This window comes from Nicotiana tabacum, chromosome 19 (assembly GCF_000715075.1).
Source record: "Nicotiana tabacum cultivar K326 chromosome 19, ASM71507v2, whole genome shotgun sequence".
In the NCBI taxonomy this organism is placed as follows: Eukaryota; Viridiplantae; Streptophyta; class Magnoliopsida; order Solanales; family Solanaceae; genus Nicotiana; species Nicotiana tabacum.
The window spans coordinates 55,259,342-55,279,502 of NC_134098.1; the positions used below are offsets into that span (position 1 = coordinate 55,259,342).

The window sequence follows — 20,161 nt, forward strand, 5'->3', positions numbered from 1 at the left end:
TAGCACCATGCTTTCAACTCTGTTTTAAAAGGTGTTTCTGGGGCGAGCCCTGAGACGAAGCGTACCAAAAACGCCGGCCATGGGGCGATGGTGTGGTGTGAAAGTCTCAAGAGGCGTACGCCCCGCAATTTGGGGCGTACGCCCGGGCGCGTTTCTTTAGTAAGGAGTAAGCCCTAGAGACTTTTTCAAATTAAAACAAAATTTGTTGAATTAGTCCTTCATATAATACCCAAATTCTCAAAAGTCAGTTTGGTAATTACTCAAAAGGTTTAAAAGGAACTCAAAAGTATTAAATTTAAAAATAAATACCTTTTTTATTGATTTAAGCCCTAATTCATGATTTTTTTAATTTTTTATCTTGTCCGCTAGTTTGCTAATATCTCCCAAAAGCAATGATTATTTAATTTTTTTTACAAATACAAAGAGAACTATACTTTTCTTCACAGCAGCAAATTCAAAGTTCAAATTGCAGGTTAATCATCCTTTTTGTTCCTCCATATAGAAAACTTTATTCTTTTAGACTCAAATTACTTGTACTTGTAAGTAACGTATAATATATTGTTTTGATTAGTTTTTTGTGGGGATGGAGCACACATATATATAGTTTTCTTCAATTTTTATGCAATTTTACATGTTTATAAATATTAACTGTCATTATATTATTTTATAAAATATTAAAAATTAAATACCTATGGGGCTTACGCCCCGTCGAGGCATATATAAAACGCCTCGTCTTACGCCCACTTATTTTAAAACACTCTTTCAATTGTCCATCTCATGGAATTGATTATAATGAAAGATCAGCTATGCCCTGAGCCGTTTCACATTTTAGTGCCAAATTTAATACTAGTACTACTGTTATTTTGGTACGTTCTCTGCAAAAACACCAGGCCAAGAGTTTTCCTGGTAGATTTTGCATGTCACAAGCCCCCGAAAAATGAGCAAATTTGCAGACGAACAATTCTCGATAAAAGCAGCAGAAGTTCAAAGTTTAACAAAGATTCAGTGGAGTTCATGGACAGAATCTTACAAAGATCTGGCTTAGGAGATAAAACGTATATTTCTAAAGGATTGTTAACAGAGCCTCCGGATATGAGCATGGAAGCTGCTAAGGAAGAAGTGGAGATGGCGATTTTCGGAGCCATAGATGAACTTCTTATGAAAACTAGAGTTAAATGTGAGGAAATAGGTATATTGGTTTGTGTCTCTGGTGTCTTCAATATTATGCCATCATTGTCCAGTGTAATAGTGAAGCGTTACAAGCTCAGAGATGATATCCGCAGCTATAATATTACAGGAATGGGGAGCAGCGCTGGTCTTGTCGCCTTAGGACTTGTCCAAAATCTGCTCAAGGTTCTGCTCTCAACTACTACATCTTACTGTTCTTCATGCTATATTTGTTTTTGTTTTTTTTTTGGCTCTTGCAACTGGTAACTCTTTTTTGGATATATGTTAAGTTGAAAAATGAAGTGATAATTTTGCCATTATTAATTAAACTATATTGTCATTACCTTCTTTTTTCTTCTTTTTTTTTTTGAAAAATTCGCGATAAAAATTAATTTGCTTGATTCTCAAAATCTAAAAAATGCCACCTATTGACGGAGGCAGTACTTTTTATTCCTCAGTAATTCTAAGCCCTAAAAGACCCTCCATAATTGGTCATTTCCTCGTTTTGTACCTTATTATTTCACTAAGACACTCTACTCTATCCTATTTTATCCTCGACTTTGACGAAACTCAGCATGGAATCTGAAATACATAATCTTTTATGTGTCCTCTCTTTTATAGTACTGTTTATGTAGTTCTTTCATATGCAAATATTGAAAAATCGTCTGGGGACATACTGAAAATCAAATATTCATCAAATATTCTGACTCTTCTACGTTTTATTTGGTCATTCTTTTTGGAACAAACAGGAGGTGTAAAAAATTTAAAAGTTACTGCAATCTCATGAACACACAAGGACTCATCTATATGTTGGTTTCCCCATCAATACTATATATCTAGGAATTATTTTCTTCGTCTCAATTTATGTGTCATACTTTACTTTTTAGTCGATCTCACAAATTTCTTAGTTTAACTTTAAATTTTTCATTTATCCTTAATGAGATTTTAATCATATAAATATCTATAGCTTATTTTAAATCATAAGTTTCAAAAGTTTCATTTATTTCTTAAATATGGTGCCTAGTCAAACATTGCACGTAAATTCGAACGTAGGAAATATGTATTATTACAAATTCACTTTAAAAAAACTTGAAAGTAGAAGTCAAACTAAATTCTTAGGCCTTCAATTGATATTAAAAGTGTAATAGTCAATGCAAAACTCTTAAGGAAGTCACACTCGTGGGCGGATGTACATGGGAGAGGTGTGTTCACTAATACACATCCCCTCTCCCTAAATTATGTATAGTATTAGTGAACTTCAGCTCAAATACTTAAATTAACATAGGTGAACTCAAGTTCAAGTGAGCATTTTAATACATTGATAAGAGATGCATCTTATTCCCTTTAGTTAGGGAATCAATCCCTGTATTCTTTTTTCTTTAAATCATATTTTAATTAATAAATAAGGTTAAATCTCCATGCCCCTGCCGCTTTTTCTAATTAAACATACGTTTTCTTTTTTGTTTTTTTTTTCTCTTTCTGTAATATTTGTTTTGACTTTTAAAATTCTTAAATAAAAAATAACCCTCTTGAAAACTCAGGTTCTTGGCGTTCATGGTACATTCAGAGGCGGATCCAGAATTTTAGGTTTATGGGTTCCTACAAAAATTTTGAGTTAATAGACTGGGTTCCTAGCTAAATATTTTTATACATTTAATGAATTTTTCAATACGGATACAGGCTCTATACAAAAGCTACTGAGTTTACGGGAACCCGTAACTATTAAACTGATCCGTCCCTAAGTGCACCCATGCATTTGAAATTCTGAATACGCAATAGCATCATTTATCAATTTATAATAGATTTAACTTATGTAAGCTGATTCTTCCGACAACTAATCATGAATAATTATGTACTATTATTTTTTAATTAACTTAATAATGTAAATAAATTTGTACTAGATGAAAGTTAAACTCATCCTAATGTATTATTGCGCAGGTGCATGATAATTCTTGTGCACTAGTAGTCACCACCGACAGCACTACAGGAAGCGTATACGAGGGCAATGATCGGTCAAAATTGCTAAGCAATTGCATATTCCGTGTCGGTGGGGTCGCTCTCCTCCTTTCCAACAAACCGTCCGATCAAACCACCTCTAAGTATGAGCTCATCCACACCGTCCGTTCTCAAACCACAGACAATGATCGATCCTACAACTGCATTTTCATGGAAGAAATAAAGAAGGATATCGAGGAATCACAATTAACAAGGATCTTTTTATACGCAGCTATAAAAACCATTCGATCAAACATATCCACTGTAGTCCTTCCTCTATCTGAAAAATTCCGTTATTTGATGAATATTACAGTGCGGCGCTTTCTCACCGGAAGTAAAGTGGAGCCTTGTAATCCTGATTTCTCCAAATCCATTAATCACTTTGTTTACCCGAAAAATGGATAGAGTTGAATTTATACGCAGTTCCGAGGATATGTGACATAATTTGATACAAAATATAAGGATAAATAAAAATGTAAATGTAAATTGGAGAGAATGCAATCTAGATAAGGTTATCAAGAACAATGAACCTTAGAATTCGACAAATAGAATCAATCTAAGAAACTGAAAGAGCGATTCTTTACTGTAGAAGAATTTAGTACTTTTATTACAATGTAAGTCTCAGAAAACTTTTCCTACAGAAATGATAACCAAGCCCTTTTATAGTGGAGGGATTCGGCTCCAAGCATAATAAAATAAACATTCAGTGGGAGACCCATGATAAGTCAGCTTTTTCATAATTTCTGCCAAGATTCTCTCTAGTGGGATTGCAATGGCTTTTGTCTGAGAGCTCGATCTTGCTTAGAATCTTCGATTATGGTTTGAGCTTGATTTCGGCTCGAACTTTTGATCTTGGTTCGAGCCCGATCCTGGTTCGAGCCCTCGAATTGATTCCAGGTCAATGTTGGTTGGTCTCTGGATTATCAGCACGATAGGTCTACCCTGCATCATGGTTCGATTCTTATTCGAGTTTGATTATGATATCGATCTCGATACGAACCGGCCTCCCTGGGTTCGAGGTTAGTTTGTCCCCCCTTCGGGATCTTACTTCGATACATCACCCTTCGAACTCGATCGGACATGCCAAGGCTGAAATCTATTTCGACCGTATACAGATAGTCCCCTCGTTTCTCAGAAAGAATATGGCGAGAAACGATATGATTTTCAACAGCTAGATCGGATTATATCTTGTCGTTTCCATCGGGTTCGACCATGACGCATCTCGTAGCTGTCCCGTCGGTTTAGTCTTTCAAGGCATTTAATGCATGTCAGGCGGTGGTCGGCCACTACTGATACTTAACCGCCATCGTTTGAACCTATAAATAACCCTTACTTTTATCTTTTACCATTTTTACATCTTCTATCTTCCAAAATTTCCCAAGTTCTTCTTCGTACTCTCCAACTTACCAGTAAAGTTGTGATTCATTTTTGCAAAAACCCCTCTTCAATTCTACCAAATCTCTGTCACTTTCTTCTATTCCTTACTTTTGAATTCAAAAATGGCGAAAACATCGCAAACCATTCCTCAGAAAGAGAAGGCTTCATCTTCACAGTGTGTCGCCGATGAGACACCGGCAGAACCACGGCCTGAGGAGTGTGTTCCCGGGGCGTGCGTCCTTACTTCAGATTTTAAGGTTGATAAAGGTTCATCGGTCCCTGACCGGTATGAGCCGGTATCGAGGTACATGTGTTCGATAACCGAGAAGCACCTTGAATCTGTTAAAGAAGGATTGCAATTGAGGTGAAAAAGAAATAATAATACCTACCCCTGACGAAGATATCACTTCTTACGTGAAAGGGTTTTTGAATGTATATACTTACCCTTTCACTTTGGGTCCCCTCGATTCCATCATTATTGACTTCTGTCGACAATATCAGGTAACCCTAGGCCAGGTCCATCCTTCTTTGTGGCGGATCGTTATCCTGATCCGATATTTTGTGAGCAAAATCGAGGAGATGTCGTTCACCCTCGATCATCTTATCCGGCTGTACCGTCCCCGACTTTTTTTAGGAGGGTTAATAAAACTCCAGCGTCGGGTTACCAAGGCTCTGTTCTCGAGTATTGACGAGGACATGGACCGGGGTTGGATGAGGAGGTTCGTTCGAGTAAGGACTTCGGACCTGATTCCGACTGAAAAGATGCCCTTTCCCGAGAAGTGGAATATGAAACGTAAGTGTGATCTTGTTGTTGCTTCTATTTTGTTCTTCCATTTATTCTCTTATCGACACTCCTCCTTTTGTGATGTAGTAGTTCCCTGGATGCCCGGAGCGGTTCCCGATCTCAAGAACTGGGTACGAGCTCTTGTTTCGACCTCCACATACGCCGAGCGCTCATGGCGTGATTTGTCAAAGGGTCGGTGGGAGGCCAAAAATCACGGTAAGCTCATTTCTCGGACTCTGATGATCCGAATGAGGCGTTTCTCAAAATATTTTTTATAAGGTTTCCCATATGTAGGTTTGGGTAAAGACGTGGTCTTGAGGCCCCTGTCCAATGAGGAGGATGTTTCGACCTTTGTCCCAAAGCCGGTGAAGGAAAATAAAAGGAAGAGAGCCTCGGTTCCCAAATATCCAAAACTGAAGAAGAGGACGACTCGTAAGCCGAACAAGAATGTCATTCCTTTGATCGTGGAATCCATTCTGCGTCTAAGGGATGAAGATGAAGAAGAAGAAGAAGAAGAGAATAATGAGTCCGCGCTGGCGGTCCGAACGAAGAGAGCCACCGATGCCTCATCGCCGGCTGGATCGATGATGCTCTATGAGGCTCCGCCTCGAACTGAAGATATACCGGAGAAAGATTCAGGTAGAGTCCCTGAACTATCGGATGTCGAAGATGCCTCTTATCGGAGTGAACCGGCAGGGGATACGATCGAAGAGCCCCTCGAACCCCTCCGAGCCGAGGGGAACGCTCCAAGTGAGTCATTTGGGGCAGCAGCGATCGAGGATTCGCCTACCTTTCCCGCTTTTTCCGCAAGGGTGATTCGGGAAGCTCAAGCTCCGGGAGCCCTCGATCTAGACAGGCCTCACGATGAAGAAGATCTGTTTCGTGCTGTTTACCGGTATTGAGGACGTTGCCGGTGCCGGTGATGAGTCAGATTTTTTTCACGGATTGTGACAGGCTTTGAATCAGGTGAGCCTTTAAAATTATTTTGTCGATACTATCTTTATGTTCGTTTTTCATTAACTTTGCTTCTTGTTTCTTTGTAGGCAGCGGCAGTCCATCGAGAACAATGTTCTCGTTCCCAGAATGAGCTACATCGATACGTGGATGACCTACACCGCGCTACTGAAGAGAGGAACTCCCTTAGACTTTCCTTAGGGCAGAGAGATGAGGAAATAAAAGACCTTCGAGTTGAGCTGGCCAAGGCTTATCGAGATCAGAATGATTTGTCTGAGCAGGTAATGATGCTTTTGAAAGCCTATAGGCTTGATACTGGAATGATAGCTAACATTTTGGTCTCACAGCAGCAGCTAAAAATTGTGATGATCGGGAAGCTTCGTGAGGAGGTTAACGTGATAAGGATGGAGTCCTTGCGGTGGAAAGAAGGTATGGACCGCTTTGCTATAGAAAAAGAGACTGCTCGAGCCCAGTTATCATCGTCCGAAACCCAACTTCAAAAAATGAAGGAAAAAGGCCTAGTTCAAGCAAGAAGAATTGATGAGCTTGAGGCTCGGTTGGCCTCTGTACTCCCCAAGGCCGAATCCGATGCTGAAAAGGGAAAGGCCAATGCGGATGCGCTCGTGGCCGTCTATCGGGCCGATGCTGAAGCTGCCCAAGTCCAGGCAAGAGAGGCAGCCGAGTCCGCCGATAGTCGAGCGCATTGGGTCGCCGAACTTGCTAAGTGCCGATCCAGAAGGGAAACTCTCGAGGAGATTTATGCTCGTGGCTTCGATCTCGCTGAAGAGATAAAAAGGGCAAAATAACTCAAAGTTGATGCTGAAGCTCTGGTTTCTGATAGTGATGACGATGACGATGGGAGAAAGAGCGGATCCGAAAATGGGGGGGAACCTGATGAAGAAGAGACCGCTCCTGGTCGAGAAATTTAGTTCTTAGTTTTTACGTTATAATCACCCATGCAGATAAATTTGTGTATAGACATATCTCCCATTTTGCCGACTTGCTTCTGTTTTTGTTTCCCGTCTTGCGAGGACTTTATTCGCCTTATGAATGTTTCCACAGTGTTTTAAACAACTTAATCAAATTTAGACCTCGTAGCCTCTGTAACCGAGCGAGCGTTTACTCAAACTTGGGGCAATGTAGCCCTTTAGGCTTATTAGTTGTCAATGATTCGATCTTGAAGAAATATAGCCCGTGGGCGTAATGGTTGAGCGAGTGTTTGCTTGAACTCGAAAATATAGCCCGTAGGCTTAGTCGAGTGAATGATTCGAACTCGAATTAATGTAGCCTGTACGCTTAGTCGAATAAATGATTCAAACTCGAATTAATGTAGCCCGTAGTCTTAGTCGAATAAATGATTCGAACTCGAAGTAATGTAGCCCGTAAGCTTAGTCGAGTGAATGGTTCGAACTCGAAATAATGTAGCCCGTAGGCTTAGTCGAGTGAATGGTTCGAACTCGAAGTAATGTAGCCCGTAGGCGTAATGGTCGAGTGAGTGTTTGCTCGAACTCGAAATAAAAATAACCCACAGGCTTAGTCGAGTGAATGATTCGAACTCGAAATAATGTAGCCCGTAGGCTTAATGGTCGAGTGAGTGTTTGCTCGAACTCGAAATAAAAATAGCCCGTAGGCTTGGTCGAGTTAATGATTCGAACTCGAAGTAATGTAGCCCGTAGGCTTAATGGTCGAGTGAGTGTTTGCTCGAACTCGAAATAAAAATAGCCCGTAGGCTTGGTCGAGTTAATGATTCGAACTCGAAGTAATGTAGCCCGTAGGCTTAATGGTCGAGTGAGTGTTTGCTCGAACTCGAAATAAAAATAGCCCGTAGGCTTGGTCGAGTGTATCTTAATTCTGATTGCACAATAAATCTCAAAATAGAGGAATTTTCATTGGATATAAGATGCCAATAAAGAAGAGAACTTTCTTCGCACGTTATTACACGCCTGGGTTCGGGCCAATCTATATGAGCATGGTTCGCTTCGACCATTTGGCTCTTACAGGTTTTCCTATTGGGACCCTGTTGCTATGAAATAACTTTCTTGCGGGACCTCGGATATTGTCGTAAATACTGCACGATCAATGGTTGCCTCATTAAAAACCTTGCCGAAAAACCCATTTGGGATAAAACCGGTCTAAGGGAAAAAGAGTGCAATGCGTGCTTTCTAGCGAGAGATCCGTCCCTTGTTCGGACTTCTGCAGGGGTCAGTTTTGAGATATAAATGAATATGGAAATGTTGTACCTTAGAAGTAGTACCGTTTTATATGTGATACATTCCAACTTCCTGATAGTTGTTTGCCGTTTATAATGCCGATCCTGTACAACCCCTTTCCGATGTTCTCGAGTACCTGATATGGTCCTTCCCAATTCGGTCCTAGCTTCCCTTCATTCGAATTTCGGGTATTGATGGTAATTTTTAAGTCCCCTGTCTTGAAATGGCGGAGCTTGGTTCTTCGATTATAATATCTTTCGATTCGCTGCTTTTGGGCAGCCTTTCGGACGAGAGCAGCTTCTCGTCTTTCGTCCGATAGTTCGAGGCTTGTATTCATAGCCTCGTTATTTGATTCTTCCATCGCGAATCGAAATCTGGCACTGGGTTCACCAACTTTGACTGGTATCAATGCTTCGGACCCATATACTAAGGAGAACGGGGTCGCCCCCGTACTGGATTTTGACGTTGTCCGATATGCCCAAAGGACTTCGGGTAGGATTTCTCTCCATCTCCCTTTAGCGTCGTTCAACCTCTTCTTTAAGTTTTGAATGACAGTTTTGTTTGTTGATTCGGCCTGCCCATTCCCACTGGGATGGTATGGCATCGACATTATCCTTCTTATCTTGTGGTCTTCGAGGAATCTTGTTACTTTTCCGCCAACGAATTATTTTCCATTGTCACATACTATTTCGGCGGGTATCCCGAATCGGCATATGATATGATCCCAAATAAAGTCTATAACTTCTTTCTCTCTTATTTTCTCGAATGCCTGCGCTTCAACCCATTTAGAAAAATAGTCAGTCATAAACAAAATGAATTTGGCTTTACCTGGGGTCGATGGCAAAGGGACGACGATATCCATTCCCCATTTCATGAATGTCCACGGGGATAGGACTGAGTGGAGTTGCTCTCCGGGCTAGTGGATCATCGGTGCAAACCTTTGACATTTGTCACATTTACGAACAAATTCTTTCGCATCTTTTCCCATATCGATCCAATAATACCCTGCTCTGATTATTTTTCGAACTAATGTATCGGCTCCAAAGTGATTCCCGAAAGTACCCTCATGCACTTCCCGTAGGACGTAATCGACATCACCCGGACCCAAGCATACTGCCAACGGTCCATCGAATGTTCTTCGGTACAACGTTCCGTCCGAAGCCAATGTGAATCGAGCAGCTTTGGTCCATAGGGTTCTGGAATCTGTAGGGTCCGATGGGAGTTTTTCGCTTTTCAAGTATTCAATATACTTGTTTCTCCAATCCCAGGTTAAGCTTGTAGAATTTATTTCGGCGTGACCTTCTTCGATTACCGATCTCGAAAGTTGAACAACATTCCCCGAGCCCGTATCATCTACCTCGACCGATACCCCAAATTGGCAAGTGCATCGGCCTCATTATTCTGTTCCCGTGGTACATGCCGTAAAGTCCATTGTTTAAAATGGCGCAAAGTGATAAGCAGTTTATCTAAATACCTTTGCATTCTACCTTCTCGAACTTTGAAGGTTTTGTTTACTTGACTCACCACCAGCAAGGAGTCGCAATTGGCTTCAATTACTTCTGCTCCCAAGTTTCTAGCTAGCTCGAGACCTGCAATCATGGCTTTATACTCGGCCTCGTTGTTAGTCAACCTGATATTTTTAATAGATTGCCTAATAGTGCTACCCGTGGGTGGTTTCAAACTATGCCCAGCCCGGACCCTTTTACGTTCGAAGCCCCGTCCGTAAAAAGGATCCATACCCCTGATGATGTACCTGATTTCAACAGTTCTTTTTCGACTTCGGGTATGAGGGTTGGTGTGAAATCTGCCACGAAGTCTGCTAAAATTTGAGACTTGATGGTCGTGTGGGGTTGATATTCGATATCGTACCCACTAAGTTCGACGGCCCATTTGGCCAGTCGGCCTGATAACTCGGGTTTGTGAAAAATATTACGAAGCGTGTAAGTGGACAACACATATATGGGATGACATTGAAAGTACGGCCTTAACTTTCTTGAGGCGCTTATCAGTGCAAGTGCCAATTTTTCTAGGAGCGGATATCTAGTTTCCGCCTCTCCTAAGGTTCGACTCGAATAATAAACGGGGAATTGGGTACCTTGCTCTTCTCGAACTAGGACACCGCTTACGGCGACTTCCGATACTGCCAAGTACAAACAAAGTTTCTCGTCTATTTTTGGAGTGTGAAGCAGTAGTGGACTTGATAGATATCGCTTTAGTTCTTCTAATGCTTGTTGGCACTCCGGGGTCCAAGAAAAATCATTCTTCTTTTTGAGTAGAGAGAAAAATTTATGACTTCGATCAGATGATCTTGAGATGAGCCGGCTTAAGGCGGCAATCAGACCCGTTAGCCTTTGTACGGCCTTCACGCTGTCCACAACAATGATGTCTTCGATGGCCTTGATTTTATTGGGGTTAATCTCTATTCCCCGATGTGACACCATGAAGTCGAGGAACTTGCCCGAACCGACCCCGAAAGCACATTTCTCGGGGTTGAGCTTCATGTTGTATTTCCTTAAAATCTCGAACGTTTCCTGCAAATGAGTTAAATGGTCCTCTGCACGCAGAGACTTAACTAACATGTCATCAATATAAACTTCCATTGATTTTCCTATTTGTTCTTCGAACATTTTATTTACTAGGCGTTGGTAAGTAGCCCCTGCATTTTTTAGCCCGAAGGGCATCACATTATAACAATACGTTCCATATTTGGTGACAAATGAAGTCTTTTCCTGGTCCTCCGGGTTCATCTGGATTTGATTATACCCGGAATAGGCATCGAGAAAAGTGAGGATCTCGTGGCCGGCCGTGGCTCGATCATGCGATCGATATTGGGCAGCGGAAAGGAATCTTTGAGGCATGCTTTGTTCAAATCCTTATAGTCCACACACATTCTAAGTTTGTTCCCTTTTTAGGGACTACAACTACGTTGGCTAGCCATTCGGGATATTTCACCTCCCGAATGGATCCTACTTTGAGAAGCTTGGTTACCTCGTCCTTTATGAATGCGTGCTTTCTATCGGACTGGGGTCTTCTCTTTTGCTTCACCGGTCTGAACCTGGGGTCCAAACTTAGCTGATGCGTCGTTATGTCCGACAGGATCCCTGTTATATCTAAATGGGACCAGGCAAAACAATCGATGTTATCTATAAGAAATTGAACGAGTTCCTTCCTGAGTTCAGGGCTCAACCCCATCCCAAGTATACCTTTCGCTTAGGCCAGTGCTCGATTAATATGACTCGATCTAGCTCCTCGATCATCAATTTTGTGGCGTCGGAGTCATCGGGAATCACGAAAGATCGAGGGACCCTTTGATCAACATCCTCTTCGATTTTTAGGTTGTTTGGCTGGGTTGAAGCTGATGTCTGTGATTGCTATTTGGTGTCCCGTTCTCCTTCCGGGCCCGATCCTTTTATCGGCAAAAGTGAGGACACTAGTTTAGCTTCATCGACGGTGAACATTTCTTTCGCGGCTGGTTGTTCTCCGTACACCATTTTGACACCTCCCGACGTCGGGAATTTGAGGGCCTGGTGTAGGGTCGAAGGCACAGCTCTCATGTTGTGGATCCATGGCCTTCCAAAAAGGGCGTTATATCTCATATCGCCTTCGATCACGTGAAACTTTGTTTCCTGGATGGTTCCGGCCACATTTATTGGTAGGACTATCTCACCTTTGGTGGTTTCGCATGCTATATTGAACCCGTTTAGGACCAGAGTTGTGGGTACGATCTGATCATGTAGGCCGAGCTGCTCAACTACCTTCAATCGGATGATATTGGCCGAACTACCTAGATCGATTAACACACGCTTAATTTTAGTTTTATTCACGAGTATGGATATTACCAGTGTGTCGTTGTGAGGTTGGATGACCCCCTCTGCATCTTCATCATCAAAGGATAGAGTCCCCATGGGTACGTAATCTTGAGTTCGAGATCAGTTTTCCCTCACCATCGATGTTTTAGTGCGTTTCAGCATTGGTCCCTAAGGGGTATCGATGCCGCCGATGATCATGTGGATGACGTGTTGCGGTTCTTCTTGCTCGTTTTGCTTGCTGAAATCCCTACTTCTAAAATGGCTCTTTGCCCTATCACTCAGAAACTCCCGAAGGTGCCCTTTGTTAAATAAGCGAGCTATTTCCTCTCTTAGTTGCTTGCAATCTTCCGTTCGGTGGCCATGGGTACCATGATATTCGCACGTTTTATTGGAATTTATTCGGGCAGGATCGGTCTGCATTGGTCGAGGCCATTTAGTGTCTTTGATCCGTCTGATGGCCAACACGAGAGCGGATGCACCAATGCTGAAGTTATATTCTGATAATCGAGGTGCTTCTATAGGATCGGCATATTTATCGAAGCCGCTCTTACTCATAAGCCCCTGAGAATTTTGTCCTCGATCAATCATTTGACTGTTCTGAACTGCGTTGCGTGCTGAACCGTTGTTCACCCGATCTGTGACGTACGGTCGATATCGTTCGACTTTTGTTCTCTATCGATCTGCTTTTGATTTTTAATAACTGTCATGTTCTGATGAACGGGTCCGTACGGGGCTTCCCGACTGATCATCCTCCACCCAAATTTTCGATTGATATCGGTTGTGCACATCTGCCCAAGTTACCGCTGGATACTCGATCAAATTTTGTTTCAGCCGATGTGATGCTGTCGAACTTAGCTCATTCAACCCTTAGGTGAAGGCTTGTACGGCCCAGTCATCTGTGACCGGGGGTAATTCCATGCGTTCCATTTGAAATCGGGATACGAATTCCCTCAGCATTTCATCCTGCCTTTGTTTTACTTTGAAGAGGTCTGATTTCCTTGTTGCAACCTTTATGGCACCATCATATGCCTTTACAAATGAATCTGCTAACATGGAAAAAGAATCGATGGAATTCGGCGATAAATTATGGTACCAGATCATAGCTCCTTTCGAGAGGGTCTCCCCGAACCTTTTCAACAGCACAGATTCGATCTCATCGTCTTCCAAATCGTTGCCTTTTATGGCACATGTGTAAGAGGTGACATGTTCGTTAGGATCGGTCGTACCGTTATATTTGGAAATTTCGAGCATACGGAAATTTTTTGGGGATTGGCTTCGGTGCCGCACTCGACGGAAAAGGCTTTTGTATGAATTTTTTCGAATCAAGCCCCTTTATCATTGGTGGAGCCCTCGGGATTTGGTTGACCCTGGAATTGTACGTTTCCACCCTCTTGTCGTTGGCTTCGACTCGTTTTGTGAGTTCCTCGAGCAATTTAGTAATTCCGGGAGTAGTCCCCGATTCTTGCTCGTTAGATTTCACTATGGCAGGCTCTGTTCTGGGGGTGACTTCTCGAAGTGGATTGGAAACCAGCCTGCTTTGTGCGTGAGTTTGGCTCTGTAGCTGAGCTATCGCTACTTGTTGGGCTTGCAGCATCTCGAAGATCATACGTAAGCTGGCCCCGATTTCCCCTGGGTTTTTAGTGTCTCGGGCTACGGATTGAGTACCGCCCTAAATGCTTCTTTCCGGTTCGGAACGCTGGTTCGCCTCCAAAGCTATTTGTGAATTGATATCCAATGGTATTTTGGCTCGAATTTCGGGTACTTCGATACAAGCCTCAGGTGCCAAGTTGTTGGTTTCATCTTGAAGGCCGGCTTCGTAATCGATCGGTGAAGCCATTCGATCGGTGGTTATTTGTAGCTGATCCGAAATTCAAGATGTTTTTGGAAATAAGTGCAAAGCACAATGGCATGTTTTTTCAGATTTGTATCAAATGACCACTGTTATCCTCGGCCACATGGTGGGCGCCAAGCTGTTTACCCGAAAAATGGATAGAGTTAAATTTATACGCAGTTCCGAGGATATGTGGCGTAATTTGATACAAAATGCAAGGATAAATAAAAATGTAAATGTAGATTGGAGAGAATGCAATCTAGATAAGGTTATCAAGAACAATGAACCTTAGGATTCGATAAATAGAATCAATCTAAGAAACTGAAAGAGCGATTCTTTCTTGTAGAAGAATTTAGTACTTTTATTACAATGTAAGTCTCAGAAAACTTGTCCTACAAAAATGATAACCAAGCCCTTTTATAGTGGAAGGATTAGGCTCCAAGCATAATAAAATAAACATTCAGTGGGAGACCCATAATAAGTCAGCTTTTCCATAATTTCTGCCAAGATTCTCTCTAGTGGGATTGCAACGGCTTTTGTCTGCGAGCTCGATCTTGCTTAGAATCCTCGATTTTGGTTTGAGCTTGATTTCGGCTCGAACTTGTGATCTTGGTTCGAGCTCGATCCTGGTTCGAGCCCTCGAATTGATTCCAGGTCAATGTTGGTTGGTCTCTGGATTATCAGCATGATAGGTCTACCCTGCATCATGGTTCGATTCTTATTCGAGTTTGATTATGATATCGATCTCGACACGGATCGGCCTCCCCAGGTTCGAGGTTAGTTCATCCCCCCTTCGGAATCTTACTTCGATACATCACCCTTCAAACTCGATCGGACATGCCAAGGCTGAAATCTATTTCGACCGTATACACATTTCTTCCCACACGTTGGCAGGAAACCTGTACTAGATGATTTGCAGAAGAAATTGGGATTTTGCGATAAACAAATGGAAGCTTCTAGAATGACATTGTACAGGTTTGGTAACAGTTCCAGCAGTTCGATATGGTACGGAGTGGCTTATGCGAAGGCGAAAGGTAGTGTAAAAAAGGGAGACGCATTGTGGCAGATTGTATTTGTGTCGGGTTTTAAGTGTAGCAGTGTGATTTGGCGGGTGACCCGCTCCATTGATCGCAATGAGATGAATCTATGGCGCGATGAAATTGATGAGTTTCTGTTGGATGCTAGCGAGATCGAAGCGCTCCCGGACCTATTCGTTGCTTCCAAATAGGAAAAATCAATAATATCTGTGAGTGCGTGCTAATTTTTTCCCTCCCAAAGTTCTTGTATGGAAAGGCCCAATGTTAATCTTAGACGGTAAACTAACAAGGCATGAGCATGAGTTCTAGCCTAAGTCCCCGTCAAAAATATTTGTATTTGAATAAAAATAGCCTACTTGTTTGACTATTTGTTGTATTACGTTAGATTGGACTTGTGCGCATTTAAGCATGATACTCTGATCGTATATTTGTTTACCCTTAAAATCGGATAATAATTGAATTTGTAAGTGGTTTTAATCATACGTGGATTAACTTGACACAAAACGATAAATTAAATTGCAATTAAAATAAATAGCGATAAAGTAAATACAAACCACACGAATTGGATAATTTCAGCCTTATAAGGTTAGCCACCCTTGAGCCGGACGTACTTCGATCGGTATCAAGACACAGAAGAATAAGAGATTAAAGAGAATAATAATGCATTGCTTTAGAATACGTGTTACAATGTATTTTACAAATAATCAGACCCCATTTATATAGTAGTGGAGTCTTGCATTAGTTACAACTCTATAAAAGGTAAAATAATCTCTTGATTTGCTGATTGGCGGTTCCTTATTGATACGTGTCGAGATTCTCACCGTAATATCCGACCGGTCATGGATATTTCGGTCTTCTGTTATGCTAACAATGTTTCTTCGAGGTCGTTTGAACCAGGACCGAATCCGGGGTCACAGCCTCGGTGTTATCGAAGGCAAGTGTTTGGTCCCGGTTGCTAACCCGGTGAGGCTTGGGGACGATCTTTAGTCCTTTATTGCCATGTATCAAGCCCGGCCTATCATGTCGGACGCTAGGGTATACTACGAGCTCGATTTTACCCGTATACAGATAGTCCCCTCATTTTTCGGAGAGTAGATGACGAGAAACGATGTGAGCTCCCGATTCTCACTTCGATATACCGTGACAGAAATGACAAAATAGTTGAAACGTCCCGTCGGTCTAGTCTTAATGGCATTAAATACTTGTTAGTTGCCGGTCGGCCACTCCCAGATGTGAACCGTCACTGGAAAACTATAAATACCCCTTTATTTGTTCATTCAAACTTTACATCCAAGCCTTCTGCCCTCGTGTCTAAGAAATTTCAATACTTTCAAGCACTTATATTCTCATTAAGTGTACTCTTTTAACTTCTTCTTTTTCCTCATGTTTTCTCTATGTTTCAAAGAAATATGAAGACTTCAAAATCCGTTCCCCAAAAAGAAACTCCCTCTACCTCGCAGCCGGCTACCGAGGAAGTCGTCTCGCGTACTGCTGTCGAGGAACCGGTACCGGAACCTCCTCTAAAAATGTTCATCCCCGGGGGCTGCTCGGTTAATGTTGATTTTAAGGTCGATAAGCCTTCCTCCGTACCAGGTCGGTGCGAGGAGGTCTCGAGGCACATCTGCTCGATCACCGAGGATATTCTCTCCAAAGTCTAAAAGGATTGCAACTGGGTTGACAAATATGGGGTGATTCCTAAACCTGACGAAGCCATTACCACCCACGTTGAGGGATTTTAAGTGTATACAGTTATCCCTTCACGCTGGGCCCCTTGGACCTGGTTATCATCAACTTTTGCAAAAGATACGAGGTAACCCTTGGTCAAATTCACCCTTCTTTCTTGAGGATCGTAATCCTCCTCGCCCTTTCACTATCGACCACCTCATGCGTTTATACAATCCCCGACTCTATCGGGGGGACTGATCAAGCTCGCCCGTCGGGCTTGTAAAGCCCTATTTTTGAGTATCGACGAAGATCGGGATCAAGGTTGGCTAGGCTGTTTCGTTCGAGTAAGGCTTTACAAGACTTGATCCTGGCCAAGCACATGTCGTTCCCTGAGAAGTGGAACATGTCACGTAAGTATAATTTTTCTTCCAAGATTTAATTTATCACTTTTTTCCTTTCTTCTTATCGGTGTTCTATGGTGGTGCAGCTGTTGCTTGGATCCTGAATGCAGTTCTTCGACTCAAGGAGTGGGTCAAGGGCATCGTATTACAAAGGCCTTATTCCGAGCGTTCGTAGCGCGGGCCTTCAAAGGGCCGATGGGAGGCCTGTTCGTACGGTGGGATCTCTTTCATGAGTAATATTTGGTTTCCTTTTTGCATCATTAAGTTCTCACTTCTTTATTTCTTTTTGTTTGTTTATCCAAGGATGTCAAAATGAGGCCCCCATCCGGTAGCAATGATTTCCCCACCGAGTCCCTGCTCTGAGTTAGGGTGAAGAGAAGAAAAGAAAAAGGACTCCAAGTTCTCCGAGCTCAGAGAAAAAGAAGCCAAGGAGAAGGTTGGTGCGTAAATCCAAAGAAATCACCAGTGCTCGAGCACCATCTCCGGATTCACTCTATCGGCTGAGGGACGAATCCGAAGGAGAAGGAGAAGGAGAAGGAGAAGGAGAAGTAGAAGACTTCGATCTGATGGCCAGTGTGTCATCGCGGCTCGAAAGGCAAAGGGCCTCCGAACCAGAGGTAGGCGATACCGATCTCCATCAAGTTAGGGAGGTCGAGGAGGAGGCCGGGACCGAAGCTTCCCGGGATGTGGGCAATGCCCTGAAAGAAGCACTCGGTGTGATAGAGATCACCGAGTCACCCTCGTTTACTAAGTCCATGTACAACGAGGCCCAAACGGCTAGAGGACTCCCCAATGAGGGGGTCCATGGAGTGGACGACCCCTTCTGCGGGTTTTTTGACGGAGTTGACTCTACGGCCATGGAGGACGTCACCGGGTTGGGTGAATTAGAGATACTGAGGAAGAGCCCATCTTTGGGAGCAAGCGGACCTTCCTCGAGCCCCAAACTGGTCAATCAATTCCCTGCTCCGAGTGTGGATCCTGGCCGAAAACGATCCATCGTTATCTCCTTTCCGGAGGACGTCTGGGTCCTCTCCTCCCCCGTAAGGGTGGCCAGTTATCTTCAGTGTCTGGTGACCAAGGATGATCATGCCAAGATGAACGAGGTGGATGCACCCTGTCTGTTCAACGAAGCACAACAGGCGTTAAACCGGGTAATCTTTAGATATTCCTCGATGGTTTTCAATTTGTACTTAGGCTATTTTATAGATATCTCTTACATTTTCTCTTTGTGCTTGTAGGCCTCAGTACTTCACCATGAGACTTTTTTCCGATACCGGGATGAGCTAAAACAGCTCGAAGCCGAGGTCTGAGGGCTCACTGAGAAGATAAATGCTTATAAACTTCTCAGCGAGCAGTTTGAAGGGGAGGCTAAGAGCCTCCGAGCTGAGCTGTAGGTTGCTTGGAAGGAGCATGCCGACCTGGCCGAGCAGGTAAAATATTTGAGGTTAGTAACGACAAGCTAGGCTCAGTGAATAATGGTCGGAATCCGAAGGTCCAACCAAAAATCGACCGGTCGAGCCCAACTGCGAGCTGAGATGGATATTGTCAAGGTCGAGACCGACGAATGGAGAGGCATGATTGACCGTCTGGCCTCAGAAAAAGAGACTGCTCGGGTGTAGAAGACTTCGGCAGAGACCCAGCTTCGAGCGACAAAGGAAAAAACCGAGGTGCAGGCCAAAATGTTAAGGAGCTCTAGTCTCAACTAAGTGCAGTCGTCTCTGATCGAGAAAATATTGCCATGGAGCTCGAAACAGCCAAGTCGGTGGTCTTGGTGGTTAAAGCCGATGTCGACGAGATGGTGGCCCAATACAAGGCCGATGCTGAGGCGGGCCAGGATCGAACGAAGGATATCGTCAAACATGCGAAGTGGCGATCCCGAAGGGAGGCCCTCGAGGAGATTCATGCTCGGGGTTTCGACTTGTCGACCGAAATTGAAAGTGCTAAGGGGCTCGAAGCCGAGGCCAAGAAGTTAGCTTATCTCGAGGAAGATTACGAGGGTTCTAGCGGATCCGAGGGTAGAGGAACTCCGAAGAACCTGGTAACGAGGCGGGCTCTGGTGAAGACTAGGCCGTTTAAGTGCCTTGTATATTTTTCATATTTTTGTACTTGTGTACTTTTGTGCTTTTTGTCAAGGCCGTTTGGCATTTGTAAAGACTTCATGTATATATAATACAAGGCTTCCTTTTCCCTTCAACAATTTCTGAGTTTTGTTTTTTCTTTGCTTTATTCTTTATGTTCGCAAAGGTCGAAATGCCTTAGCATGAACTAGTTAGGTCATGTTCGGTGGTTCGAACACGCCTTGCCTTTGACATTATTTTGTTTAAGGCATCGTGGGAGTTCGGTATGACCAGAAGTTTTCCCCAAAGTAGTTATAATTTTTTAGACTATAGTTTGCCGATGGTAGCCTTTAGAACCGATTTAGAAATTTTTCAAGGCCTTGTTTTTTTAGACTTAATATGGTCGTGGCCTTTTTAGTTCTGGTGTTGCCCAGTGGGCTTGTCACCTCGAGTTATCCGGGCTTGCCTATGATAACAGTCCCCGAATGGGGATGGCCATAACCTTTAAGGTTCAGGTGTTGCCTAATAGGTTTTGTGCCCCCGGGCTCCCTTAGCCCGAGCCGTCCGAGTTTGTTTTTGGACGGCAGTCCCCGATTGGGGGTGATCGTTTGAACCCAGATAAAGGCGACCCTTGGGCTCGATACCTTTAGGGGATCGAATGTAGGAAATTCCTTAAGAGGAAAGAAAAAAGAGAAATTTTAAGGGACAAGATATTTATCCGCAAGGTAGAGACTTCTTTTTATTCTTTTGCGTAATAGTTACACATGTGTAAAAGTTTTGTGCCAGGGCTTGAGCAGTCTATGCGGGCATGGTTTATTTGACCGTTTGGCCCTTACATTAATCCTATCGATCGAGCTGAGACCATTCAATCATA

The 20,161-nt window shown here is 43.0% G+C and overlaps 1 pseudogene; it reads left to right on the forward strand.

Annotated features, from left to right (window-relative positions):
* The first annotated feature begins 792 nt into the window (after window positions 1–792).
* On the forward strand, window positions 793–15,355 carry LOC107826538 (3-ketoacyl-CoA synthase 2-like; annotated as a pseudogene).
* The last annotated feature ends 4,806 nt before the right edge of the window (window positions 15,356–20,161 follow it).